Raw genomic sequence first — 27,372 nt, 5'->3', positions numbered from 1 at the left:
GCACGGTCCAGCAATCGCCAACGGGCTCATCCCGTCCATGCCCACAGTGGCGAACAGTGCGTGCTCTCGGTGTAGACCATTAGCTTTTCTAGAGTGCGTGAGCTATGAGATATCACATTTATTCCTCCTGGAAGGGACCTCTTCATATTTCGCAGGGTGCAAAGAAACCATGCCTGGTTGAAGGACAGCTAATGAGGATTAATACGCTGTTGCACAGAGGAAGCCGGATTCTCCTTTGTGTGCTGAGTCTGATCCACAAGAAATAAAGATGTCTCCCTGGGTCCCTTTGAAGTCATCTGCATTTGGCTCCCTTTCTCTCCCTTTTGTCCTGTTTTATCCTCGAAGAACATTTTAAGGGTCTTGTAGATGCCCGCTTTCTAAACTCACTCTGTGGAGTGGTTGTCCTCTAGCTGCCTAGGGGAACCCCAGCAATAGGACACATTTGACACGCTCCTGTGCAAAGGCAACATTACACCTCAAGATGTTAAAATCCAAAGAGCTCAAAGGAATATAATATTTCTATAGGTAAAAAGTCACGGGGTGGGCGAGGCAGCTCAGTGGTTAAAAGTACTTGCTGCTCTGACGGAGGACAAGAACTCAATTCCTAGTCCCCCCTCACCAATCAGGGGCCTCAAGACCACATGTGAGTCCAGCTCCAGGGCATCTAACACCCTCCTCTGCCCCTGGCTTCCACAGACAGCTTCACTCACACGCACACGCATTCATACAGACACAGATCAAAGTGATTGAAATAAATCATCGAAACATTTTAAGTCATACCGGTGCCTATAGGTGATATCAATCAAAAACTGATTGTGTATTTGTGGAGCATTTTGTGTACTCATCTGGTAAGGATGATTAAACGTCTACTCTGGTCATAGGCTGCCTGTCCCCTCTTGCCAGCTCATGCAAGTGGGATGACTTGAGCAACCGCCCAAATGCTATTCAGGTGTCCCCTCGGAGTTAAGTGACATGGGAGAAGGGCCCAGAGGGAGAGACAGAAGTGAGATGAAGCCTCTTCCTCCAGGTGGATTTTCTCAGGAAGGACAAGGTAGCTGAGAATGAAGGTGTTGGCTGTCGTTAGGATGAGGATCTGAAGATAGTTTAGGAAGAGGATGCAGCCTGCAAACATCGATCTGCAAATAGACACACGTTAAAATGGAAAGCAACCTCAGCAATTCAAGGAACGGGGGCTGGAGGTGCCAAAGGATTCTTGTCAGGATCTGAGAGAGCTGGGGTGACTACCAGTCCCTAGTAGGTCTTGAAGGTATGGAGAAGGTACCCAGTGTCTCTGAACAAACCCAGTGTTGTGAGTTTAGTTTGTGTATCCTGGAGGCAGGCTGGGGATGTGAGAGAGACCCCTTGGAGTTGTCAGTAAGGTAAGATGAAGTCTTTCACGTGGGCCTGAATCCAAGGACTGGTGTTTTTATGCAACAAAGGAAATTTGGACACAGACATAAAAAGTAAGGGACAAGAGAAGACACGGGAGGGTGTCACGTGATAACAGAGGTGAGGTGAGATGCCAGGCAACACTGGAAGCTGGGAGAAGAAAGGGACCCGCTTAGAGCCTTCAAAGAGAGTCTGGACCTGCATCCTCCTCCTCCTCCTCCTCCTCCTCCTCTTCCTCCTCCTCCTCCTCCTCCTCCTCTTCCTCCTCTTCCTCCTCTTCCTCCTCCCCTTCCTCTTCCTCTTCCTCCTCCTCCTCCTCTTCCTCCTCCTCCTCCTCCTCTTCCTCCTCCTCTTCCTCCACTTCCTCTTCCTCTTCCTCCTCCTCCTCCTCCTCCACCTCCTCCTTCTCTTCCTCCTCCCCTTCCCCTGCTTTCAGATAAGGTCTCAATATGTATTCCAAGCTTGCCCCAAACTTTTAATCCTCCTGTCTCAGCTTCCTTGAAAGCTGGAATCACACAGGTTTTTGCCATGTGTCCAATTCCTTGTTTTCATGACCTTAAGAAATGCGTTTCTGTGGTTTTTAAGTCTCCTAGCTTGGGGACTTTGTTTCAGCTTCCCTAGAAATCCAGGGCACCCTTAAAGCCGCGGAAGAGTTTTAAGTGCAGGGAGTTTTAGCGGTGTAGACTGGCATATGGATGGCATTTTGGTTTTCAGAGGATCCAGTTAGCAGCAGAATGAACATCACCAGACTGGAGAGGTCAGAGTGGAGAAGGAAAGAGAGAGGGCAATGGGGGGGGTGCTCTGGAGGCTGCTGGGGAGAGGTCATCAGAGGGGAGACTCTAAAGGCTGCTGGGAGAGCAATGGGTTTTGGGCACTGGAGACTAGCAGGGATCTCTGTGGAGTGAAAGATGTGCCTGGCCAGGCCAGGTGGGCTGGGAAGGCTACATGTTTTATAGGGCGCTGCATCTCTGAGCACATGGATTCATGTTCTACACCACTATGGACTTGGCAGACCCCAACTGGAGCATCCCAGTGACAATGGAATTATTTTCCCATTTCACACATTGAATTGTTTCTTGTCTGAGTTATAATTGCTTTTTTACATAATAACAAAAACCCCCACTCAAGAACGACAGAGCACAAAGAACTACTTTTCACCTCCTTCACAGATGTAGCCGAAGAGGCCGTGATTGAGGGGGAAGCAGCTGTTTCAAACTGTGGACCATTAATGACTTAAGACGTGGTTGGATCTGGGCTTAGGGGCTCTCAGAGACAAGCTATTGACATCGTCATTAAAGGATCAACACAATTCTCTGGCCATCAACCTGGCATATAGATTATGCAAAGAACGATGACACACGTGACTTCCTCAGGGCCCTTTGATGCTGGTGGATCACTGTCTCTGCAGAATGTTGTGAGGAACAGAGCAGTGAGTCCTACTTCTTAAGCAACACCTTCCTGGCTCTGTAAGGGGAAGGCATTGTCTTGTGTATCATGCATTGTGAGCCACTGCTATAATAAAATACTCAAGGCTGTATAATTTTACGTTCCTCGTAGGTTTTGAATCTGAAAGCCAGACATCAGGCCAACCCCCATGGATGAGCCCTCTGGTGAAGACTTCAGTCTGAGGCTGTCACAGCAGTCACCACCCATGGGGATGAGGTCCCACGTGACACCTGAAGCCACAGGTGGGGGTGGCCCTAGTCTCTCTCATTAATGACAGCTCATCTCTGGAGACCTGACTAACACCTTTCCAGGGAAGGCAATGCTGTCACAGTGATCCAGTCTCTTACCAGGCCCTTTCTCTTAAGGAGCCGTGCCAGGGACCAAGTTCCCAGCCCATGGATCTCAGGGATCAGATTGTATCAAACTGTGCACCTCATGATGGTTGTCATAGACTCAAAGCTGAGTCTTGGCTTGAGGATCTAAAAGCAGACAATCCGACAAAATAACTTCAGGACAGAATGCAGTCAGAGGCTCACTGGCCTTCCATTTACTGCTCCCCTAGAGCAAAGGGGCTTCTGGGGATCTTGATGCAGTGAGGGAGAATTTAAGCTGTGCAACCTGGGTTTGTGAGAAGGGTGAATATATCTCCCACTTGTTACTCTGGACGACATCCTTGGTCCCTGTTGGAGTAGGTCTTGGTGAAAGGTGATAATATATATATCAGTGAACATTCTAGAAGTGTGAGGGGGTGCAAGAGCCGAAGAGGCCTCTATTTGGGTGCCCCAGAGTGACTTTAGTTTTGTCCCTATACCGTGGCAAGAGAGCCAAAGAGTAGAAGAGATACAAAGGAGGCAGGAGACATTGCTAGATAAATTCTGGTGGATCCAGATGGGTTTCCAACCAGCGATCCCAGGGAAGAAAGACAGGGCATCTTCACAGAGGTCACACGGACACGCTGATCATGAAGAACCACCAGATCGTTTTATAACTGGGAGCCTCTGAAACTCAGGAACTAAGTCAACTCAGATGCCCTGGGTTGACTGAGATGAAGTCCCTGTCATCTGACAGAGAGGGTGCTTATCGCGAGAACTTCATCCCACTGCAGAGAAGAAAGTCGAACTTAGGTCTTTGGCTCCTTAGGTATTTTCCCCGTGGGGACAGACACACACTTACTGCAGAGGAGCATCCCACATGGCAGATGATGCCAGATGCAGTGCACGTTTTATACATCCATCAGCCTGGGGCCCACACCAGCATGACAGAGCATCGCTGTCTGCTGTGGGTCCAGGGTGGAGATCCTCCAAGTTCAACTGACTGTCACCTCCCCGTGGCCCTTACAGTAATGCTACTTAGCCGTGGACCGTCACCTTCAAAATGCACTGGTCCCAACGCTGGAACCAGGATGTGTTAGGATTTGGGTACTGCGGTGCTATTTTATGATTTTGCAGTCTACCTGTACAGCCTCCTACACTTCTCCAAAGCCTGTGTCTCCTATCACTCTTTGGAACAGGAGATAAAGATATCCTCTTTCCTTTACATAAGTGTTCTACCTTCTATTTTGTTGATGTGAAGCATGCCAAGACCAAAGCAACTCAGGGGAGGAGAGGGTTTATTTTAGCTTATAGGCTACTGTCGTTCATCAACGAGCAATGCCAGGGTGGGAAGTCAAGCAGGAACTGAAGTAGAAACCTTGGAGGATCCTCCTTACTGTCTCCCTCTCCAGCACATGCCCAGCAGGCTTACTTATACAGCCCGGGACCCGCTGCCTAGGAATGACGCCTCCCATGGTGGGCTAGCCTCTCACATTAACCACCAATGACGACAATCACTCACAGCTTTCCCACAGGCCAACCTGATTGAGGCAATTCTTCAACTGGGGCACCCTCTTCCCAAGTGACTCTCGGTCGTTCAAGTTGACAACAGAAAACTAACCCGTGAAACAAGTAAAATGAAGGAGAGTTTCGACTCGCCTGGAGTCAGAGAGCAGGAAAGAAATAACCATTGTAACAACAATTAATGCTGATAAGACAGATCATGATCATTGCTTAATTTCTTTCTCTGAGTGCATTTCTGGTCAACAATCCCACTAAGTAGGTGTGTTACGTGCTCGGTGATCCATGAAGATAAGGTTACCCTTAGCAGCATCAACAAGGTTCACACAAACAAAAGTGTCAAAGGTGTGTGCCAATTTTGTGACCCTGAAGGAAGATGCCATTGACGTGTCATTTAATCCTCAAAATAGCCTTTAGCATTCAAGCCAGGAAGGTCAATGCCTAGCGTTGCATGGCCAGTTCTGCATGTAGTCTCACCACATGCTCTTCACCCTGCGTATTTGGTAGTATTTGGTAGCATCTCCAAGGGAAGACACCAGGCTGTGGTTGGTGTATACAGCCTTTCTTCCTGGTGCTTTCTAAGCCCAACAGCTCTCAAACTTCAGTGGACATTAAAATGACCAAAGAAGGCCATGTGCCAAGGCGTGAGCACACGTGTGTGTACATTGACACTGATATTAGATTCTTGTCTTCTGTGGACACAGGGGCTCAAAGAAAAGAAAAAAATGTGTATGCATGTAGGTGCTTGTCTGAATGTGTGTGGGCATGTGCGGGCGTGTGTGTGCATGTGTGGGCATGTGTGTGCATGTGTGTGCATGTGTGTGTATGTGTGTGTATGTGTGCGCATGTGTGTGCATGTGTGTGGAGAGGCCAGAGGCTGATGTCCAGTGTCTTCCTCGACCTCTTGCCCTATACAGTAAGTCAGGGCTTCTCATTTAAACCCGGAGCTTGCCTGCTGGTTTGGTCATGCTAGTCCATTTTCTCCTGGGCTCCCTCATTTCCTGAGTGTTGGGATTAGCGGTGGGCTGCCATGTCTGTGTGGTTCTTATGAGGATTGGGAGACTCAACTTCCTGAGGCATGTATGGTAGAGACTTTGTCTACGGAGCCGTCTCCTCCCAACCCCTCAATGAAATTATAACGCGGTTATTAAAAAAACCACACATGTAATAGAGATAGAGGATTTTAGAAACCTAAGATAATTCTGAATAGCATTTTCTTCATGGCCTGGCTTCAGACCCTGAAGCTGTGTGACTCTGAAGTCATGCCTGCTCTGTGACATTGGTTTTTCTCGAGCCAGCACCCAAGACCTGCTCTCTGCTCTGACATCTCGGGGGTTTTTCCTCATTGTAATCGAGTGCCCCCCGATTTAAAAGCACGTGGACGGTCTCATAAATACCCATTGACTGTCTCGTTGATTGGCCACCCTGATCTGACCTAATCTGAAAGTTTTAAGTTTCTCAAATAGCCCTTCACCTTGCCAGCTCTTAAGAGCCAAGCACTTGCCGTGTAGACCGGGCAATTTGCCATTGATAAATCTAAACTGGGGTTTCCAATTGTAATACACAGCAGCACAGAGTGTCAGCTCCCTACTGGATTCACGCGGGTCTATTCCAGACCGCCACTCACTATATGTGCCGTTTCCTAACACTCACCTGGAAATCTGTGTTTACTCTTCCTTCCCACGGCTCTAAGTGCAATCTATTTTAATTTCCCCCTTGCCAAATATTTGGTTGCTGACAAACACATTCAAATTTCCTTGCATATTTATGCCTGTGATTTTTGTGATCAAATTGAGTGGCAGGTAAATTACTTCTGATTTTTGTGTATACACACGCGCGCGCGCGCGCGCACACACACACACACACACACACACACACACACACACACACGTGAATTTCAGAGGATATCTAGTATTTCAAATATTTTGCCAAGTGGGTTCAGTTGTATGCACCTAGGTTAAATGTGGTGTCTGGTGCAACTCATTCTCCGATGATTGGGAAAGATCTCTGTGATCTTGGGGCGGGCAGTGCGGAAAGATTGTAAGAACCTGAGGGAGAAGTAAACATTTGCCACCAAACAGTATTTGCTGGACATGACAGTGGCCATTGCACACGTGGACTCACAGCACACGCGATTAGATGCTACCTCTGAGATCCTACCAGCCAGAATCCCGGCACGGAGGGGGAGGGGCTTGTTCCAGCACAAAGGGGTGGGGCTCGCAAAACCCCACCCATCTCTTCATAGGCAGTTGATGGCTGCTGGCCGGCAGGGAGAGCCATTTTTCTTCAGGGTTATAGCCCCGGAGAGGTGACCCAGGCTCCAGTAGATGACCCTACATCTGTGCGCACACTGCTAGCACTAAACCTGACCGGGGGTTAGACAAACAAAGAAAGAACACACGAAGTTTGGTGGAAAAAGTGGTGTCTAGGGGAGAAATTGGAAGTGAGGGAACAGGGGCTAGATTTGACCAAAACACGTTAAATGTGCACACGGAATCCTCAAACAATAAAAGCAGAGTGTCCAGAAATTAAGAGTGCAGCGTATAGCGGTTCAGATGGTTGTCCGCTAAACTATTTCCTTTCTGCATCTCGATCTCCCAAGAATTTTCTCTGACTTACGATTTCCACCTCACAAACCTCACGCACTACCATTCTGAATGACTTTCCCCTGCATTTGCACAGCACTTCACAGTTTGCTGAGCATTTCTTGGTAAATTTTTCTTTCACCCTCACAAATGGCCCTTCGGGGATGGCATTGTCCATTTCTGCTGTGGAGAGGAGCTGAGGCCAACTTACGATGTGGCTCGGTGGAGAATTAAAACCATCTTTTAAGAGTTCAAGATCCCGCTGGCTTTCCTGTACCACAGCTGCTTCCTGGTACGGTTTAAACACACATCCCGCTATAAAGATTTCTTGGAAGACAGATGGTCCACAGTTTTAAGAAGCTTCGCTGATGTGTTTTTAAGTCCTGGGACACTAACTTAAACGGCAGAGAAAAGTGAGAGGGAGCAAATTCCTGGCAGGAGAATGACCTCAGCAAAACCTTGAAGACCGTTGCCTTTGCCCCGAAGGACCATATCTCCAAAGTTTGGGGTGGCTGGGAGAAGGGCATTGCTTATTTTCAAAATGGATTTTGAACTAGAACCATGCAAGAGAGAAAATGTCTCTTTCGATTGCCAAAAAAAAAAAAAAAAAAAAAAAAAAAAGAATGAAAAAGAATGAACCATTTGGAGAACATCACACCGAAGAGGTCTGTATTCTTTCTAGAACCTTCATGGGTAGAGTTTCAGATTAAATCCCTGAGGAGAACAAGAGAGAAACAGATACAGCCTGTCAGCAGAAGGAAGATCCAAGTCTGACGAGGTAGGAAGACAGTCCAGGCCATCCGTCCCTCAAGCTACTCTGTAGACGGCAGATGAGAGGAATTCAGACACAGGGCACAGTGAATGTACATCCTCCTTCCTTCCCTAGGCTCCTCTGTGCGAGTTCTGTTGAAAAGCTCACTAAGGTAGCTCAGGCGCATGCATGCTTTGGGTCTGGAGGATGAAGCCCCAGAGTGACTCTGTCTGTTTGTTACGCAACTAGGACCTGCACCTTGCCCACCGCATTAAAACGTAAGGAAGGAACTTTCTGTGTGCCGAAAGAGGGAGCTAAGAGCCATAGTGATGAGGCTGAGGCCATAGCTCACCTCTGCCTTGCAAGCATGAGGACCCTGGTTTGCCCCTGAGACCACATGTTCAGTTCCCAGCATCCACACTGGGTGACTTGAAACCTTCTGTGACTCCAGCTCCGGGGTCTCTAACGCCTCTGGCTGCCTCATGCACCTGCACTCATGTGCACATTCACACAGACAGACAGACAGACAGACAGGCAGACAGACAGACACGTTCACACACAAAAACTGGTAAGAAATTTAAGCATGCATCACCGTACTTAGCTTTCGTTTATTTATTTACTCATTTTAATGTGGTCTCTGAGGATGGGAATCAGTCGTTATATTTTCAAGGTGAGTACCTTACCAGCCGAGCCCCACTGTGGCCTAACGACTTTCAGAGGACACATTCGGGCACATTGAGAATATGTTAGGATTCTTCACTCACTTTCATGAGAGAAGACCGTCCCACGTTCCTCCCTTCTGTTCAGGGCATTATTCATTTCAGGCTGTTTTTGCAGCACACAGAAGGATGCTGAGCTTCCCAAAGGAGGAGAGTAAGCTTTACTTTTTTTTTTTAAGTGGAAGAAATTGAGTCCGGTTTCAGCTATTTCAATTAGCAAAGCTGTTATTGCAAATACCCACTTCCTGCCAAAAAGTGTACCGAACACCACCTTCAGGAGGAAGCCGGGGAGACTCAACATTTTAAAGAAATGACTTTGGACAGTGGTTTGGACAGAGCGAGCAACTGTGGGGCTGTTTTAGGCATTAGGGACAAAGCGCTTTCAATCTAAGTAGCAGAGTAACATCCCCTGAGGAGGAAGGGTGGAGCCGTGCAGAGGGCTCAGCCGGTAAGAGCGAGCGCTCCTGGGTAAGAGCACTCCTGCAACAGCGTGAAGACCTGAGCTCCGCCCCCCAACACCTACACAAGAGCTGGGTGCTCTTATGCACGCCCATCACCCTAACACTGGAGGAGATGGGACAGTAGGATTATTTGGGTTCTCTGGCTGAAAGCCATCTTCAGGTCCATCGAGAGACCCGGTCTCAAGGAATAAAGTGGAGAGTAACAGACAGGTCACACGGTGTCCTCCTCTGGCTGCTGTTCACAAGCATATAGGTGCACACACACACACACACACATGCATACATACATACACACACATGCATATACATACACACATGCATACACGTACACACATACACAAATGTGTACACACACATGCATACACACACACATACACACACATGCATACACACATACACACATGCATACACATACACACACATACACATACACACATGCATACACACACATATATGCATATACACATACACACACACACACACACACACACACACACACACACACACACAGAGCCATTGAGGTAGTTCAGCTTAAAGAGGTGCTTTTGGCCAAGGCTGACAACTTGGTCCATAGTGAAGAAGAGAGCTGACTCCTGTGTGTTGACCTCTGACCTTTACACATGAGTCATGTCAAGTATACAGGCCCCTTAGAAAGAAAAAGAAGAAAATCTCCAAATAAATGTAAACAAAGAAGAGGGAAAAAAATGATATCACAGACATTTGCCATCTAGTGAGCAGTATCAAATTCCCCCTAAATTTATAAACTCTACGAAGTATCTGTAATTCTGCTATAAAAAAAAAAACCCAAACACTAACATATGTGCACTGAAAATCTGAGTGACTTCTTTAGGCTTCTTGAGCCGTAATTCAGACTAATGGTTCAGGCCTATGACCATGATTAATAGGAGGCTGAGGCATGAGGACCATAAGTCCACAGCCAGACGACATACACAAAGCGAGAATCTGTCCTGAAAGTCTTAGAGGAGGGAGATGGCATGCAGAAGGCCTGGCTTCCGCCCTCAGTTTCCCTCCGAAGAGTTGCTCAATGCTTATCCAGCTTCATGGCTACTCTGTGAGGCAGACACCTTCAGTAAAGAACACCTCAAATCTCTACTGTGCTGCCTGCACCGCCCCAAACCCTTCGTGTCACTGGCCTTCGGTGACCTCTCCAATAAGCAAAATACAGAACGGCGGTGTCTGAGTCCGTTTTTCAGATCAGTGATAGAAGAAACGAAACAGCCTGGAAGAGTGGGTTTTCCAAAGACTAAACTCTAGTGGTTCTCCTGAGTGGGCGGAAGGTTTCCCTCAGTCAGCGGGGACTAGGAAAAAGAGAATACGTAACATGGAATAAAGACCGGACACCGGGTTCTTCACAGCCCTTGAAGCTCAAAGTGGCAGGAAGGCCTTTAATTAGTCATCGTGAATGGGTCCAGGGGAGCATCCTAATGACATCCTCCTCCCCAAGGCTGGACGCCCGTTCAGTGCAAGCGAGGCATGGGGGGGGGGGCACACTTCGTCATCTGTCAGACTCTGTCACCAGCAGAGATTTCCATCTTTTGTAAACCATCTTTTATTTGGGGAAAGAAGGGAGTGTTGATTTTTTTTTTCTACCTTTGTCTCTTCTCGGAAGGTTACCCGTATTCAACTTCTTCATTTCCTCTGCGCGCAGAGCCATGTTGCGATAGAATTAAATGCACAGTCAAACGACCATGTGAGAAAGGTTTATGCATTATGTTAAAACCTGCTCCCTTGATAAATGGAGCCATTAGGCTCTGGAATCCACTGCATTAGTCTACTCAGCTCCCACCCAACAACTGGCCTGAAAGTCTCACAGATTCCTTCAAATGCTAATGAGCTGAGCACCAAAGCCTCCAAGGCTGTGGAAGGATCCAGTATTCCAGGAGTTTAATTCCGTTAAGAGTTACTGGTAGATGCCCTCTACCTGACTTGGCAGTTCAAGGCTGCACACGTTAAGACAGGGGATGTGTAATGTGGTTCACACCCTGGAAGCTTCTGAAAAGACCCTTTGTGAGCGTTAGCATGGCTCCCTTTAGTATCAATTTAGCTCCTTTATTGTAAGGATGGATAGGATGCGGAGAAAGGCCTCCATCAAAAGGTGTCTGTCTGTCTGTCTATCTATCTATTATCTATCTACCTATCATTCATCCATCTATTGAATATCTATCATCTACCTATCATCTATCTATCTATCTATCTATCTATCTATCTATCTATTATCTATCTACCTATCATTCATCCATCTATTGAATATCTATTATCTATCTATCTATTATCTACCTATCATTCATCCATCTATTGAATATCTATCATCTACTTATCATCTTTCTATCTCTCTATCTCTCATCTATCTATCTATCTATCTCTATATCTATCTATCTATCTCTCTATCATCCACCTCTAGACAAAAGGTATCGTGCTGATCATCTTTTCTTATGACTTTATGCCTTCTCTGAGCTTCCCCACAGGGACAATGACAATAGGCATTGATCCCTTATAGACATTTGCACCTGGCAATGTCTTGATCCGCCAACTTTGCTTGAGAATCTCCTGTGGGTTAAGTGCTATAACAGATGTTGAACCTTTCTCCTACTGTCTCTTTTTTCTCTCTGGAAGTTAAACTTTGGTTTTAAATCTTTATTATTTTGTGTGTGCATGTGTGTGATGCTTGCTCAAACATGTGTGTAGAGGTCAGAAGACAACTTGTGAGAGACAGTTCTTTCCTTCTATCAGGTAGGGATTGAACTCATATCATCAGGCTTGGTGACAAGTGTCTTCTCCCACTGAACCATACTGCTAGCCCTTCTACTATCTTTTGAGTGACAGTGGGCTCACTTTGAGAGGCAATTGTTAGGCCCAACTCTGTGAGTGCAGGACCCAGGTGGCAGGTTGACCATATCTTAAGATGCAATGAAATCTTAATTTTCTTGAAAATATTCTGGGCACCCTCCAGCCCCCACGAAAGCTGTGTAACCTGGTGTGGTTGTGGTTGCTGAAGAATTAGCTTGTGGGTTATAAATGATTTTCCTTTTAAGGCAGAATCTCATGTTGTTCAGGCTAGACTTGAATTTGTTCACTGTATCAGCCAAGGACAGCTTTGAACTTCTGGTCCCGATGCTTCCACCTCAGGAGTGCTGGGATGGCAGGCTTGTACCACCACACAGTTTCCTGTGGTGCTGAGGAGGAAGTAGGGCTTCCCGCATGCTGGGTAAGCACCCTACCAACTTAACCCTCATTCCCACGCAGCTATGCAGGCATGTCAAGGCTGACTGGCTGAAGGTGGCTATGAGGAGAAAACTGGTCTAAGAGCTCAATCTTTCCACCAAAACATTTGGTTGACAGCAAGCCCCCCCCCCAACCCCCTTGGCTCCCCTCCTTTACCCCACTTCCTGCTATAAGCCTAAGCCCTTACTTAGCTCTATTTCTTCTATGAGCTAGACCACAATTTTCTGAAACTATTTCCCTTCATCTCCTGCTCCCTAGACACAGACGACAAGAGCCACACTCTTGTATTTGATCCTGTGACCAGTGCCACTTTATCTAAGTATGCTGAGGCACCGAAGAGATCATACTGAAGTTGCTCAAGGGATTGAGTCCTGCCCGGGGAAACCAAACCAAATGTGCACTGGTTAAGAACCAGTGCAAGCTTAAGTCGCACTCATTAATGACTCCAAAACCTAATCAGTAACCATGAATCATCAAAAGGAAGGGGGAAAACATGCCTACCAAGGAAGGCAAGAGCCATCTTCACAGCCTCGTCTGTGCAGTGTCCTCCACAGCACTGGGATTCATGGGAAATTCCAGTGGTCTGGTGGGTGCCTCGCATACCACTGAGCACAGAGCCAGGGTCTCTAGAGGCTGAATTTAGGTCAAACACAACGTGAGGGGGAAAGAGAGCCAGAGGAAGATGGATAGGAGATGACACTTGCTCACAAGGAGTAAGAAGAGAAGGAAAAGTCTTCATAGGTAAAGAAGCACGACCACATTGCAAGCCACTGAGGAGTTTGGGTCCATAAGACGGAAAAACTAAGGAATGTGGTAAAGAGAGAGATGGGGGGTTTATTTCTGACCGGTGAAGTACAGACAGCAGCCAGGATTCCCGATGGAGACGGGTTGACATTAGTCAGGTAGTCTAGAGCTAGGAGTGCACAGATTGGGAGAGAAGTCAAGAAATATTCCCTCATACAGGTGAAGACTTTAGAACAAACCATGTGGCCAGACAGTTCTATGGGCATAGGTTTGGTGACTAAGAAATGGGGTGGGCCTGTAGCCATTCCTGAGTTCTTAGTCATGTGCCTGGTCACCGCACCACATTCATTTATTTCTTGATCTCGTATCTTGGCCATTTCTGGTCAAGGTCATTGCTTAGACCTCATCTGTCTCAGGGAAATCTCCTGCTTCAGTTTCCACAACCTAAATCCACAGAACATACCCAGAGGTCTTGCTGGCAGTAAAACCGAACAGCAGCCTCAGCCCCTACGACGGAAGATCATCTGGCAGGCTCCAGATGGATCCCGGAGTCATGTCTGACTTAAAAATGGCTGAAACACGGAAATCGTTAACTAGCCTCAATGAAAACATATTATGATCTTACCACGCTCCAGGTACAGGGGCAATACTCTTGGGGAGTTCACATTGTATTATAGAAGCAAAATCAGAATAATTTCAGATAATTACTATCTTAGAGAAAGATGAGGAAGGGAAGACCCAAGAGGCTAACAAATCCTTTCCGTAAATGGGCAGGCAGTGAATGCTTTCGGCTTTCCCAGCCGTTAGCTCTCGTCCAATGGCTTAAGTGGCCTGCGGTAACACAGAAGCAGCCACAGACAGAATGTCAACGCACACCATGGATGCTAATAAAACTTTATTAACAAAGTTAGGCAGCAGGCACATATGGGTCACAGTATCTAGTTCCATAGTCGTGGGACGGAGACTTGAGGCACTGTTTAGCTGCTGTGTTACAGACAGACTTTTCTCTGTGACCTCAGCAGGTAGAGCAGCCGGGGACACAGCTAAGAAGGGGACAGAGGCGGGAGAAGCAGAGGTGTGGAAACAGAGAAATCGGCACCACCTTCACTTGATCTTAGCCAAAAGGCCGAGAAGCGATCGGCACCACCTTCAAGCCGGGTAAGTCACCCAAAGAACCGTGCTTAACCTGAGGATGGTGCTGTGGCTGCAAACGGTTTTGGAACCTCATCTTTTGTCATTTTCGGGGCTCAGAAGATGGGCTTGGGTGGAGGTCACTGCCTGGCGACTAAGCTTTTCTGTGACTGAGGAGGTAGAACTGGAAACTGCGATCCTCATTGTAAGGTTCGATGTGATATCATATCGTGCTGAGCTCCTGTTTCTGATCTTGAATCAAATACACTGGGCACAGTGTATCTGGGCACGGATGGAGACTGCCGTAGGCACAGTGTATCAGGTATGGGGAGATAGATACACCTTTTATTCCAGCACTCACGAAGGAGAAGCAGAGGCAGAGGGATTGCTGCAAGTTCGAGGCCAGCTTGGTTTACATAGTGAAATCCAGGCTAGCTAGGGACACGAACCTAGTGAGACCCTGCCTCAAAAAATACATCATAAATAAATCATTAAATAAATAGCCGAACTTGGAGGAAGCTCAACACCTCAAATGTATTTAAAGCACGCCCTGACCAAGGACTGTTACTTAAGAGATTATAAAAAGATATGGCTGGTTGGTGATTTTAATAAAAGCCACTGGAAGAAAATCGTGATTCTTACATGGCTCCACAAGGGTCTCTCCCATTATCTGAGAACAGATTCACCTTGAAGATGAAAATTTAACAACCTGCAGACCAAATTTGGCCTTCAGATTCATTTTGCACGGCTGTTAGCCAACAATTCGAAGCCAGAAAATTCAGCCTAAGAATCTGTACTCGGGGCTGGGGACTCAGCACCTTGGTGGCAGAGCTCCTGCCTAGAGCTCAGGCCCGTGGCTCATTTTCCCGACTCCAAGGGAGAGGACAAACTGGGTTTCTGGTTTGCTTATTGAACACTGGCTGAATGAGGCCTTCTCCTAGTAATAGGGGCTGAAGCAAAGGCCAGCGGACCCTTCACGCAGGCCTGAGCCACAGGCTTGGTGTCTGTCTGTCTGTCTGCCTGTCTGTCAGTGGAAGGTTTTCTAGTCTGGGAAAAGTCTGTAAGAATTTGGAAGGGAGATGCAGGAGGGGGGCATCCAGGAGAAACAGGGAAGGGAGCACAGGATAGATATTACCAACATATAAATGAAATTAAAAATATATAAAATTGTGAATAGAAATTCTATTATTTTTAAATTATTGACTTAGTTTTTATTTGGTTTTGCTTGTTTGCTTGCTTTGGGGATAGGGCCTTGCTAGGTAGCCTTACTTGGCCTGGAACTCACTAGGTCGACCAGATGGCCGTGAATTCACCAACTCACAGAGCCTTGCCTGCCTGTGCCTCTCAAGTTCTTGGATTAAAGGTGTGTACTACCGTACCTGGCTAGAAGAAATTATCAATGAAAAAGTACCGACAATCTGTGAATATGAAATTACTGTCTGGTCGTGGGGCAGGCAAGGAGGCTCACTGGGTAAAAGTGCTTGCTGTGTAACAATGGAGACCAGAGGTCTTGCTCCAGCATCCTGGTGAAAAGCCACTGAGGGTATGGGTAGGGCAGGTGTGGTGAGGATGGGGTGGGGGTGGGGGTGGGGGATGGTACCTGCCTGTAACCACAGCACTGGGAAGGCAGAGGCAGGTGGTTTCCTAGGACTTACAGATCAGCCAGGCACACCCGATCAGGAAGTTCCAAGTCCCCCAAATCTGTGGACACTGCAGGTAATCAAGTTGGCTCCTACATTATCAAACACCCAGCATTATGGGGCAATGTAAAGAAAGAGACAGCCCAGAAAGGAGAGTGACAACCTCATCAGCCAATAAACCTCCTACAGATAGTCATTCACCAACGTGAGGCTGGGATCCCTGGGAGGCCCTTGCAAGAGAGCAGCGCCCCCCTTCAGGTCGATTTGTTTGTTCAGTCTTTTGTTTTAGCAGCCTCCCTGGACTTTGTGTGAAGCAAACTGTTTCCAAAGCTTCACGGGAGGATTTTGGAGTTGGACTTGGGAGAGCTTGTTAGCGTCTCTCGTGGATTTGCTTTTGTTCACACTCTGTAATATTTTCCTTAAAAGATGCGTGGCACAGGTGTGCTCGCCTTCCTCTAGACTTAGAATAATGTGCTTAAACGAGCTTGACAAGAGGTAGGGCGTGCGGCTTTCTTTTAGCTGTCTGAGAGCAATCTCACACACCGGAACTGCCAGGCAGCAACTGAAAACCGAAAGACTCCATCATTATCCCAAACAGGTGACACGTTTCTCTACTTTCTCTAAGTAGACCACGTAACTAAGATGGACCACGCCTGGGTGGAAGGGAAGCAAGAGACAGGAGAAAAAACCACCGGTACTGGTTTCCGGAATCAGGATGTAACTGGTCCCAAACAGAGCCTGTGAATCACCTGCTGTGTTTCCCTCCCCAAGCTCCCTCTGCGTCTGACTCCATCTTCTAATGCTCAGAGCAAGATGTGTGGTCCAGACCCCCGGGGACCTTTAAATCTGTTTTATTTATTTATTTTAACACCAATAGGCTGTGGACCTCATGGCCAAGAACTGATTCGTACAACAGCCACCCCGCCCCCACCCCGTTCGCTGAGGATGTGGCTATAAATTAGGCACAATGGTCTTGTCCCCACGGCCTCCATACCCGGGTCGGTGCACAACACAGGACAGTGGCTTCTATGGACCGTCTGAGTGATCAAATTTCTGCTAATGCCGAGCTTCATTAAGGCCCCAGCGCACACTCCTGCTTTGGCGCAGGTCCCTCCATGGAGTGGTAATTCCTACATTTGCGCACGGATCAAAAATGTTTTATGTATGTGCTTTTTCCAAAGAGTCTTAAAATTTTCTTTTCTCGGCATAATAGGTTGCTACTCTTCCTATTGATTTCCCTAAAGAGTACAAGCCTATTCCATTAGAAATAGACAAGAAAACACACACACACACACACACACACACACACACACACACACACCCCACACTGGCTTTAAGCTGAATGAATTCTGTATCTTTTTCTTCTTCTTTTAATCATGTATTTTCGGAGAAGGGGGCTGGCTACGTTGATCAGGAGTGGATGTGCAGTGTGGTGCCTACTGCAGAAGGCTGGTCTGGTGCTGCTATGCATTCAAATGCTAAACACAGGTCCCCAAGATCCCCATGTCCCTGAAGCCAAGTGATGCTTTGTAACCTTGCTCCCCAAGTTAACTGGTCAATAAAAGGCTAAAGCCTGTGATTGGGCAGTAGAGAGAGGCAGGTGGATTTTCAGTGACCCGGCTGGTCCCAGGGAGCGATTGGAAAAAGGAAGGAAGGACTCAGAAAGAGGAGGAAGCCACCATGACAGGAGATGGACTGTGAGCATGTGGCCGGGAGAGACATTGAGTAACAGGGGACATATGGCTCACATTAAAATAGCCCCAAAACCTGCTCGACCAAGGCTTACAGCTTGTAAATCAAATACAAATACTGGGTTGCGTGTGTCTTACACGGGCTAGCTAGACTTTGTGATTCTTCCTGCAGCCCGAACCTGTTCTCTGCACCAAGTTTTCATGGGGACGCTTGCTTAGCATCTGACAGGGGCATGGAAGCGCCTGCCTGTGTAAGATCCTGGCTCAGAAAACAAGCAAACAAATGACGTAAATAAAATAAAGAGGGAAAATTTAAATGCCAAAAGCTAGCGACAGACAAGCAAAGGTAGATGCTGCAAGAGGGCTTGGAACGGTGAAAACGTCTGTCCTGTGGTGGCCAAGTGAGCTAACAGAATGATTAGTATCCAGATGAAGGAATGTTACCTGGAAATAAAAGGGAATTAAAAAGCTGACCAGTGCCCTTGACCGAGCCTCGAAAACACACCGAACAGGAACAAAAATAAAAGAAATAAAACTCAAATACTTTCAGATGTTATTTACTTTAAAGTTTCAAGATAGACAGTCCATGGAGACAGAAAGTGGTGGTTGAGAGGTGCGGAGTGGATCACGGGGGATTCATGTGGTGTCAGTGGAGATGTGGTCTCTTAGGAGGTGAGGAAGACATCCTAAACTAGACTGTAGCGAAGGTTGTGTGACTCCATGAAGTTTCTACAATAGGCTTGTTTGCATTTTGCACTTTAAAGATGTGATTTCTACATGTGTGCATTAGGCGTATCAAGAAAGAGTGCAGCCAGGCATGCAGATTGGTTGGTAGAGGGTTTACTGAGCGTGCACCATGCCTAGCAATCTCTCCGTTCCATTGCCAGCACTGCAGATGTTGGGCATAACAGTACATGTTTGTACTCCCAGGAGTCAGGAGGCAACACCAGGATACGCATGCATTCAAAGTGTCCCTTGCCTATATGGGAAACTTGAAGCCAGAAATGGCTGGAGATCCTGTCTCGAAAAAGGAAGAAGAAAAGAAAGAAATAGAAGAGTGTATGACCATGCCAACGTGTGCTGTATACATGTGTGAAACTGTCAGAAAGTAAATTTAATGAATACAAAAAGGTAGGGAGGGAAGGAAGGAGGGGAGGAAGGAGAAGAGGAAGGAAAGAAGGAAAAGAGGAAGGAAAGAAGGAAAAAAGGAAGGAAGGAAGAAAGGAAGGGACAGGAAACCAGGCAAGCTCTAGCCATTGAGCTATGTATGTAAAAGAACATCAATCAGGATCTCAAAGAAATATTTGTGAACCCAGGTTCAGAGCGGCACAGACAGCCACCACAGTCTACACAGCCAAGAAGCAGAACAGCCGACTGTCCGTCCAGAGAAGGCCATTCCTGCCGTTTATTCTCGACTGAGGGATCCCGAGTTCAAAATGAGTTATGGAAATACTGACTTCTCTGTTAGCCACATGAAAATTCACCTCCTAGCTGTTCTGAGGAGGCCTGTAGCATGGCTGGTGACTGCTGTTGGGGCCTCCCCTGAGTCAATGGGCATTGTCCACTCCAGCGTCTGATATGAATTCCGGACGTGTTCTAGAACCTTCTCAACTGTGCTGTTCCTTCATAGATGATGGCTTTTTTCTACAGACTCTGGAGCTTGCCAGACACTAAGAACCTTTGTAGAGGGACTTGGATGAAACCCAGATAACATGCTCTACGGTAAAGTTCCAGGCCAACAAGGGGCTCTGTCTCAAACAAAAGTTGGGAAGCACCCCGGGGTACTGACATCTGAAGTGATTCTCAGGCCTCCACACACACACTGTATATTCATAATGATCTTGTTTTTCCAAAGACATTGTGCTGTGTGCTTCGCCTCCAAGTCCTTTCTCCGCTCTACTTGATAGGCAGGTGCAAGCTTCCAAAGTCACCTGTGACAGAAGCCACGTGTGGTGGTTTGTATATGCTTGACCCAGGGAGTGGCATTATTAGGAGATGTGGCTCTGTTGGAGTGGGTGTGGCTCTGTTGGAGTGGGTGTGGTCTTGTTGGAGTGGGTGTGGTCTTGTTGGAGTGGGTGTGGCCTTGTTGGAGTAGGTATGTCACTGTGGACAATGTGCTTTAAGACCTTCGTCCTAGCTGCCTGGAAGCCCTTCTTCTCCTGTTCGCCTTTGGAACAAGGTGCAGAACTCTCAGCTCTTAGAAGCTGTCAATGTTTCTGACTTGATAATGGACTGAACCTCTGAAACTGTAAGCCAGCCCCAATTAAATGTTGTCCTTGTAAGAGTTGCGTTGGTCATGGTGTCTGTTCACAGCAGTAAGACCCTAACCGAGATACCTCGTCTGCATGGGGTCACTATGTGGAGCGCCTGAAGAGTACACCAAGACAAGCTGGGATATCTTTGTTCACTAAGGATTGTTCATGCCCCAGCTTGGGGAACAGAAAGAGGTAATCACAGGTAGCCTCTTAGGGAAGGTGACATCTCCGGAGAGTTCCCGAGTGAACAGGGCATTGGGATGGGAAGCAAATCTTGCACAAGAACTGAGCTTACGCAAGAGAGGGACTAGAAGGAGCCGGTTGATACAGTTGACATCCAGCTAGAGCTGGGGCAGGCCCTGGGCTCCTGGTTCCTCTCAGCTGATTTGTCTGCCAGATCCACAAGCAGCCACCATCAAAATTGCTTTCCTTCCCTATGCATAGCGACCTGGCCAGGGCCACTGACAGCATCTCACAAGCAGGGTGGCAGGGACAACCTCCATGACCCTAGGAGGACACACAGTTCTTCTACTCACACACAGACATGGAAATTGAACCTCGGGACCCGTGTAACTTCCCAGATTCATCAGGTAATGAGGAGCAGGGTTAGAAAGTGGTCTGAGGCAGGAGAATGGCATGCAGGGGCCATCCTTAAACATACAAGTGTTGCTATCCCACAGCTGTGGTTCCCCTGGGGGGATAAGCAGCAGTGTCTTGGGACACTGGCTGACAACACTGACCACCTGGGAGTGGCTGCTACTAGCCGTCAGGTTAGAAGCCAAGCACGCTTGTGGTTATTTGAATGAAAATAGGCCACACAGACTTATATGTTTGAATACTGATTCCCCAATCAGTAGTCCTGTTTGAGGAGTCTTAGAAGGTGTGGACTTGCTGGGCAAGGTGTAACATTGGGAGCAGGCTTTGAGGATTTAAAGCCTCACATGTCTCCTGTGAGCTGTCTCTGCCCCCTGCTTGTGGATGGAGGGGCGAGCTCCAAGCTGCAGCTCCTGACAGGCACAACCCTGCTTTTACTGCTCCGTCACAACTCTGGAACCAGAAGCCCAGATAACCACTTTCTTCTGTAAGTTGCCTTGGCCTTTTATTGCAGCAACAGAAAAATAACTAAGATTTCTCTCACCGAGTGCAGGCAACGGGATGGTCTGCCTCTAAGGGTCAAAAGGACAGGGGAAAGCCAGCCTCACCCAGTTTGGTGTAGGTCGGGAAAGATGCATGGATCCCTGGCCTTCTTGGAAGTAAAAGTTCAGAGTTTCCTAATGTGGTGTGGGCCACAGTAGAACAGCGGAGGGCCTAGGTAATTACTGGTCTAGGGCATCAACTGTGGGAAACAGCTGCAGCTCGTGGGGGCAGCACCACGTCAGGATCAAAGCAAAGCCTTACTCTCCTTTTATTTGTGGGGTACTAGGGATTTAGCCAGTCTTCACATATGCTCAACAAATGATCCACCCATTTGAACCTGCCGGCCCCTCTTTTTCTTTTGAGACAGGATCTTACTAATTGGCCTAGGCTGCCCTTGAACTCACTCTGTAGCCCAGGCAAGCCTTGAACTCAACAATACCCCCCCCCCCCCCCCCGCTCCAGCTTTCCTGAGCATCTCACTGTCCCACTGGGCTGGGTGTAAAGAGAGGTCTTCAGCAGAGGACCGGAAGCTGTCTCCCCGGAAGCAGACTTCCCACCCCTGCAGTTTCAGCTTGATGAGGTGCCCGTGGGCTGCACACGGGGAGGGGTCAGAGGTCATCTGCCGGAAACCTCCCTCCTGCCCGCGCCTGGCAAATCAAAGAACCGGAGGTAGGTGTCAAAGCGAGAGGGAGTCTTTCCATCCCACCCCAAGGCAAGGCGGCATGATGGCCCTGTGTTGGATCACAAGGGACTCGTCTGCTGAAGAAAGGGGGCCTTTCTGGGGGCCACAGAAAAGTAAATGGCCAAACCCTGGGCAGGAGATGAGAGGGCTTGCCTTCTCGGTAGAGCAGGAAAACAATTAATCCCGATTTTGAAGAAAAGCAGTCCTGCCTTAGAAGTCATTATTTCACGCCCTTTCTTTCTCTCTCTCTCTCTCTCTCTCTCTCTCTCTCTCTCTCTCCTTCCTTCCTTCCTTCCTTTCCTCCTCTTCCTCCTCTTCCTCCTTCTCCTTCTTCTTCTAGGTAGGTGGAGGAATTTGAATGGGAATGAGGATCAAAGAGCAGAGGGAAGGGCCCACCACGGCTCTTCCTCCCTTGTGTGTGTGAGGAGGACTGATTAAGAGCTGTAAGGTGGGAGCAAGGTCCCTGCTGTCTGTACCCGTGTACTGAAAAGGACACAGATGCCAGCCAGGTGTCAGCCAGGATCCCCCGTGGGTCACTTGCACACCTGTGGCCTTGGCCTTGCCAGCCCTCCCCTCTGATCGCCATTCCCAGAGAAGGAAAGGTGATGACATCATGTACTTTATGGGGTCAAAGCAGACAGAGAGCTCGTCACCATAGCACATTGCACAGCCACATCATGCACCCCCTGTATGGGACAAGCTGACGCGGAGAAGAATTCTGGTGTGGAAAGTATTTTATCACAGGAACACTCTCCTATCTCAGCTCTGGTAGAGAATGATTCTTCTTGTCCCCAAGTGGCCCACAGGTGTGTTTTTCCTGGTTGTCATAGTAATTTTTTTAACTCCAAAATATTTGTAGTTCCTCTGTTCCCTTTTTCCTCCCTTTAGCAATATATCTTCTGATAGCTAGCTGAACATTGGGGCCAGGCAGAGTACAACTTATATGTGTTAGCTTCCCTCAGGTAGATGGGCCTTATCAGCTACATATCAGACAACGAGATGACAGGCGTTACAGCTTTTAAGGTAGGCATGACTTTCCCCTTCCTTCTTCTTTCCCTCCTGGCTGTCATGTGCATGTGTGTGGCTCATGTGTACATGTGTGCAAGCATATGTGTGTGTGCGTGCATACACACAAGTGTGTGCTTGTATGTGTGAGAATGGTGGTAGGAGCTAGAGCAAGCATATCGGAGCATGAGAAGGAAACCCATCGCTATGACAGATTTAAATATCAAGGAATACAAGTAGTTTCAGACCCCTACCTTGACCTTTAAGAAATAAACAAGTATCTACTGAGGAGGAGTTAAGTCTTCTTAGCATGAGTCAAAGGACATCTTGTTTCATGTCAGGATTTGAACAAGCGGGGAGAAGGGGGCCACCCAGTGTTGAAGCAGTTGCCCAGCACTGTGAGGACCTGGTTCAATCCCCAGTGCTTTGATACCCATACGAAAATAAATAGATACAAGGCTGTGGCTCATGGTTAAATGCTTGCTTAGCACGCACAAAGCCCTGCGTTCAATCTCTAAGACCACAAAATAAATGAATTAAAACCGTGGAGGTCGCGCATAAATATCCTGATGTTTAAATGGATCTTGAAAAGCCAGAAGCTCTTGGGGCACTGGGGCCATATTTCCTCACCTTCGAATGTCCCTATCATGGGGCTTGCAGATGTTTGTGCTACAGATCCTTGTAGAAGCATTTAGCCTTGATACAAGGAACTCTCCTAACAGGACAGCCACAGAGCACTCCTGCCCCTGTGTACACTGGAGACGGACAAAGCCTGGAGTAAGCTCATCTGGAAGACAGCGCACTTTACTACGGAATCCATTACGTATGTTGTTGTGAGGAAAAACCAATAGAAGGAAGACAGGAAGGAAAGAAGGAAGGAAGGAAAGAAGGGAGGGAGGGAGGGAAGGAGGGAGGGAGGGAGGGTAGGTTTATTTTGGCCCACAGTTAGAGGGTGTGGCTCATTATTGAGGGGAGGGCACAGGGGCAGGAGTGTGAGGTCACAATGTCTCCAGAGTCAGGAAGCAGAGAGACCAATGCATGCTGACGCTCAGCTTTCCCCCCTCTCTTTTCCTCAGCCTGAGAGCCCTGCCTGTGGGATGGTACTAGGCACCAACCACATTCACAATGGATCTATCCAGTTCAGTGAAACTCTTCTGGCACACCCAGAGGTGAGCTTCCGTGGTGACTCTAAATCCCGTCCAGTTGACAAGGAAGATCTCACTGTCACAGCTGATCAGCCTCCCGGGAGCACAGCTTTGCCCTCAACACTCCACTGTACAGATAGAAGTCCCCACTGCACACAGAACGTGTTTAAAGTTGCGGTGCTCTGTGGGTGAGGTGAGGCTGGCAGATCCCCCAGTCAGAACTCACGGCCAGGGCCGTCTACGGCTTGGACCGGGCTCCCAGGGTTTGAAATCAAATGCCAACTCATCTCCTGAAGTAGAAATAGATTTGCAAAGGGGATTTTTTTTCTTGGTAATTAACAGTTTGCTTCCACTGTGTGGACTTGTAGCCACTGTTCTCCTTGTGTTGTAAGAGGTGCTGACTTCAGCCCAGAGTGATAAAGTTTCTGTCATCACATGACCTTGCTCAAATCCAGACAGCCTGTGTGACAAATAGAAACTCTGACACCCGGGTGTGTGTGTGTGTGTGTGTGTGTGTGTGTGTGTGTGTGTGTATGTGTGTTCAGAAGGAGGGTACGCTTAGGCTGCTCACTAGAGCCTTGGAAGGAAAGACCAGTCCAGGTGGTGGTGGAAGTTGAAAGGCTGTGGAAGTTTCCAGAAGCTCGTTTCTGTGAAGGTTCACAAGCAGATGCTCACATTGGCTCACATCGCCTTCTCTGGCTGGGTTCAAGGCCAGAGCTAACGGTGGTGGGCGGCTCCATGCTTGCCTCATGCCTTGGCTCTGAGTCTCCCACTGCCCTCAGCCCTCCTGACAGAGACACTGTCCAGACCACGTTCTGCAGATGTGAGAATGCTTTGAAAGTTTGGGAAGGAATCTAGGGCCCTCCCCGGGTCTCTTGAGTCCCAGAATGTCAGGATCGGAAGAGACCTCTTCAAGCTTCTGACATGACCCGTTTGAATTCTGTGACAGGAAACAGATATGGGAACACAAACAAGTCATATTCCACAGTTACGCTCACCTCTGATTATGTGCCTCTGTGTGTGTGTGTGTGTGTGTGTGTGTGTGTGTGTCTCTGTGTATGCCTGTGCCTCTATGTATATGTGTGTGTGTGCCTGTGTATGCTTATGTATGCCTGTTCCTCTGTGTGTGCCTGTGTGTGTATGTGTGTGTGTATGTGTGCATGCATATGTGTGTGTATGTCTCTGTATGTGCCTGTGTGTGTCTGTGTATGTTCTTGTGTGTGCCTGTGTATGTGTGCCTGTGTGTGTTAGTGTATGTGTGTGTACCTGTGTGTGCCTGTGTGTGTCTGTATATATGTGTATGCTTGTGTGTGTGCTTTTGTGTGCCCATGCCTGTGTGTGTGCACATATGTGTATGTGTGTGCATGTCTGTATGTATGAGTGTGTATGTGCCTCTGTATGTGTGTGTGCCTGTGTGTGTGCCTCTGTATGTGTGTGTGTGCGCCTCTGTATGTGTGTGTGTGCCTCTGTGTGTGTGCCTCTGTATGTGTGTGTGTGCCTCTGTGTGTGTGCCTCTGTATGTGTGTGTGCCTCTGTATATGTGTGTGTGCCTGTGTGTGTGCCTCTGTGTGTGTGCCTGTGCGTGTGTGTGTGTGTGTGTTTGTGTGTGTATTTTCCCCTCACACTGCCACTGCCTGTCCTTGTCTGCCATCAGTGGACAGGCTCCAGCCTGTTTGGATTGTTTCAGTTAGCACTGGCTGTCACACCAACCCCTGAGACCAGAAGCAGCACAGTTCACAGGTGGTCAAGTCTCCATCTTTCCTTTCCAGCTCTTGGGCGTGTTTGAGGCTTACACCCCAGACTGAGTCCGCCAAAGCTGACCTTCAATGGTGAGAGCTGGGTGGATTTCACTTAAAATCCGTCCCTACATAACCAAATGGGAGGTGGGACTCCAGATTAAAGAGAAAGCAGATCCCAGCTGACCAGTGATTGCCAAGCAGTGGTGGGGAGGGAGACACAGGTCTTAGTGGTCATAGTGATTTTGGGGCTGTTCTTGACCACAGCTTACCCTATCAACCCCTGAACATGTAGGAATTCATTTAAAAAAACATATACAGAATAGGCCAAAGCAAATAGGTGCCCCTCCCCCCCAGTCTGAATCCTTAAAGGCTGGAGCTCCAAGAGCTCCTATCTTCTGCTTCAGAGTTGAAAAGGAAGCGTCTTAAGACTTACAGCACCAAGGTTTGGTCCTTGAGAAGGCCACTCCTGCCCACCCCAGAGTTGCTGATGTGCTGATGGCCTTGGCTGGTATCTTAGGGGGCGAGAGCTATCAGCCTTGTGGGGACTGCAAACGGTCTGTTTGCTTGTCTGGATTTTGGTGGCACTGGAAATGTAGCTCAGAAGTTCCCAGGCACGAGTCCAGTGTCCTCCCACTGAGGCACAACCCAGGCCTTCTTAGTTTGTCTCTTGAGACTGGGTCTCGCCGAGTCTCACTCCAGCTGAGTCTCACTCCAGCTGCCCTGAGCTTGTCGTCCTTCTGCCTCTAAGAAACCTCTGAGCAGATAGGCCTGCCTCTTAGAGGGCTTCATAGCAAACACAGGCCTCTCTTGGGACTCTCTCCCCTAAGTCACATAAAGCAAACAGCTTGGTGGCCCTCACCCTCCCTCAGAATCCACTCTCCATAGCCACACTGAATCCTGTCCTTGCCTTCAGCCTTCCTCAGAGCCTGCTCCCTACATCCAAACTGAGCGGCATGCTGGCCCTCAGGTCTCCTCAGAGCTCATTCCTCCCAGCTGCACTCAGCCCTGACTTTGCCTCAGAGTTCTCCCACATGCTTACTCAGTTCTGCCTTGAGCTTCAGCCTCCCTTATGTCTCTCTCCCGACAGCCATGTCTCAGTTTCAAGTTGGCCTTTAGCTTCCACCGTATTTCCCCATATATGCGCTTAGCATAATCTTGGCCTTCACAGTCCTTCAGCTCCATCTCCACTCAGTCACCTTCAGTCATCCCTGCCCTCGGATGTTGCTGTATCCACATGCCGCATCATGGTTGCAGGACACCAGAAGGACGCCCTCTCCGGGCTCAGGTATCATTACTGACTAAGGACAAATTTCTTCTGTTTGGGAGCAGCCCTTTCATGGAGGGCTGAGACTCGTCAGCCAGCGTGCCCCTCATCACAAAGAGCTGAGAAGGCAACCCAGACTTTCCCTTCCTTGTCAAACAAACTGGCAACCTAAAGTTACACAATCTAACATTCCCGGAAACTTCAATTTGCTTCTCAAAAGTCTAGCTGGCATCAGTTGGTGGAAACCTCCAGCTTCCCTCATTTCTGTTTTTGTGATCTGTGGGGCGGTACCAAGATACCTCGGTGCCTAACCTGCGTGCGTTTGCAAACTCTTTGGAGAGACATAAAGAAATGCTGCATTCAAATAAAGACCGGTGGTTCCGAAGAGGGGGGAGATACTGCAAAGTCAGCCTGGTACCCTGTTGATCTTAAAGCTGAAACTTTGATCTACAACCTTTCCAGCAACCACATTTGGACAGGAGGATCAGAAATAAAACTGTTTTTTTTTCCTCA

General features: G+C 48.1%; 1 protein-coding gene and 1 long non-coding RNA gene across 8 annotated transcripts in view; one reads left to right on the top strand and one right to left on the bottom strand.

The window, feature by feature from the left end:
• Positions 1 to 27,372, bottom strand: part of Tshz2 (teashirt zinc finger homeobox 2) — a 446,931-nt gene that overhangs the window by 356,127 nt on the left and 63,432 nt on the right.
• LOC102556304 (uncharacterized) lies at positions 188 to 27,372 on the top strand. 4 transcript variants are annotated; one of them, XR_005502752.2, is made up of 4 exons: positions 188 to 22,729; positions 23,434 to 23,534; positions 23,788 to 23,880; positions 26,683 to 27,372. It is a non-coding gene; the product is annotated as an uncharacterized LOC102556304 (long non-coding RNA). The 4 variants fall into 4 exon arrangements; XR_591877.4 differs by having other exon boundaries at positions 19,257 to 19,354; XR_010065485.1 differs by having other exon boundaries at positions 19,257 to 19,354; positions 23,788 to 25,685.

Source organism: Rattus norvegicus, chromosome 3 (assembly GCF_036323735.1).
Source record: "Rattus norvegicus strain BN/NHsdMcwi chromosome 3, GRCr8, whole genome shotgun sequence".
Lineage (NCBI taxonomy): Eukaryota > Metazoa > Chordata > Mammalia > Rodentia > Muridae > Rattus > Rattus norvegicus.
This window is presented reverse-complemented; position numbering and strand designations above follow the sequence as displayed.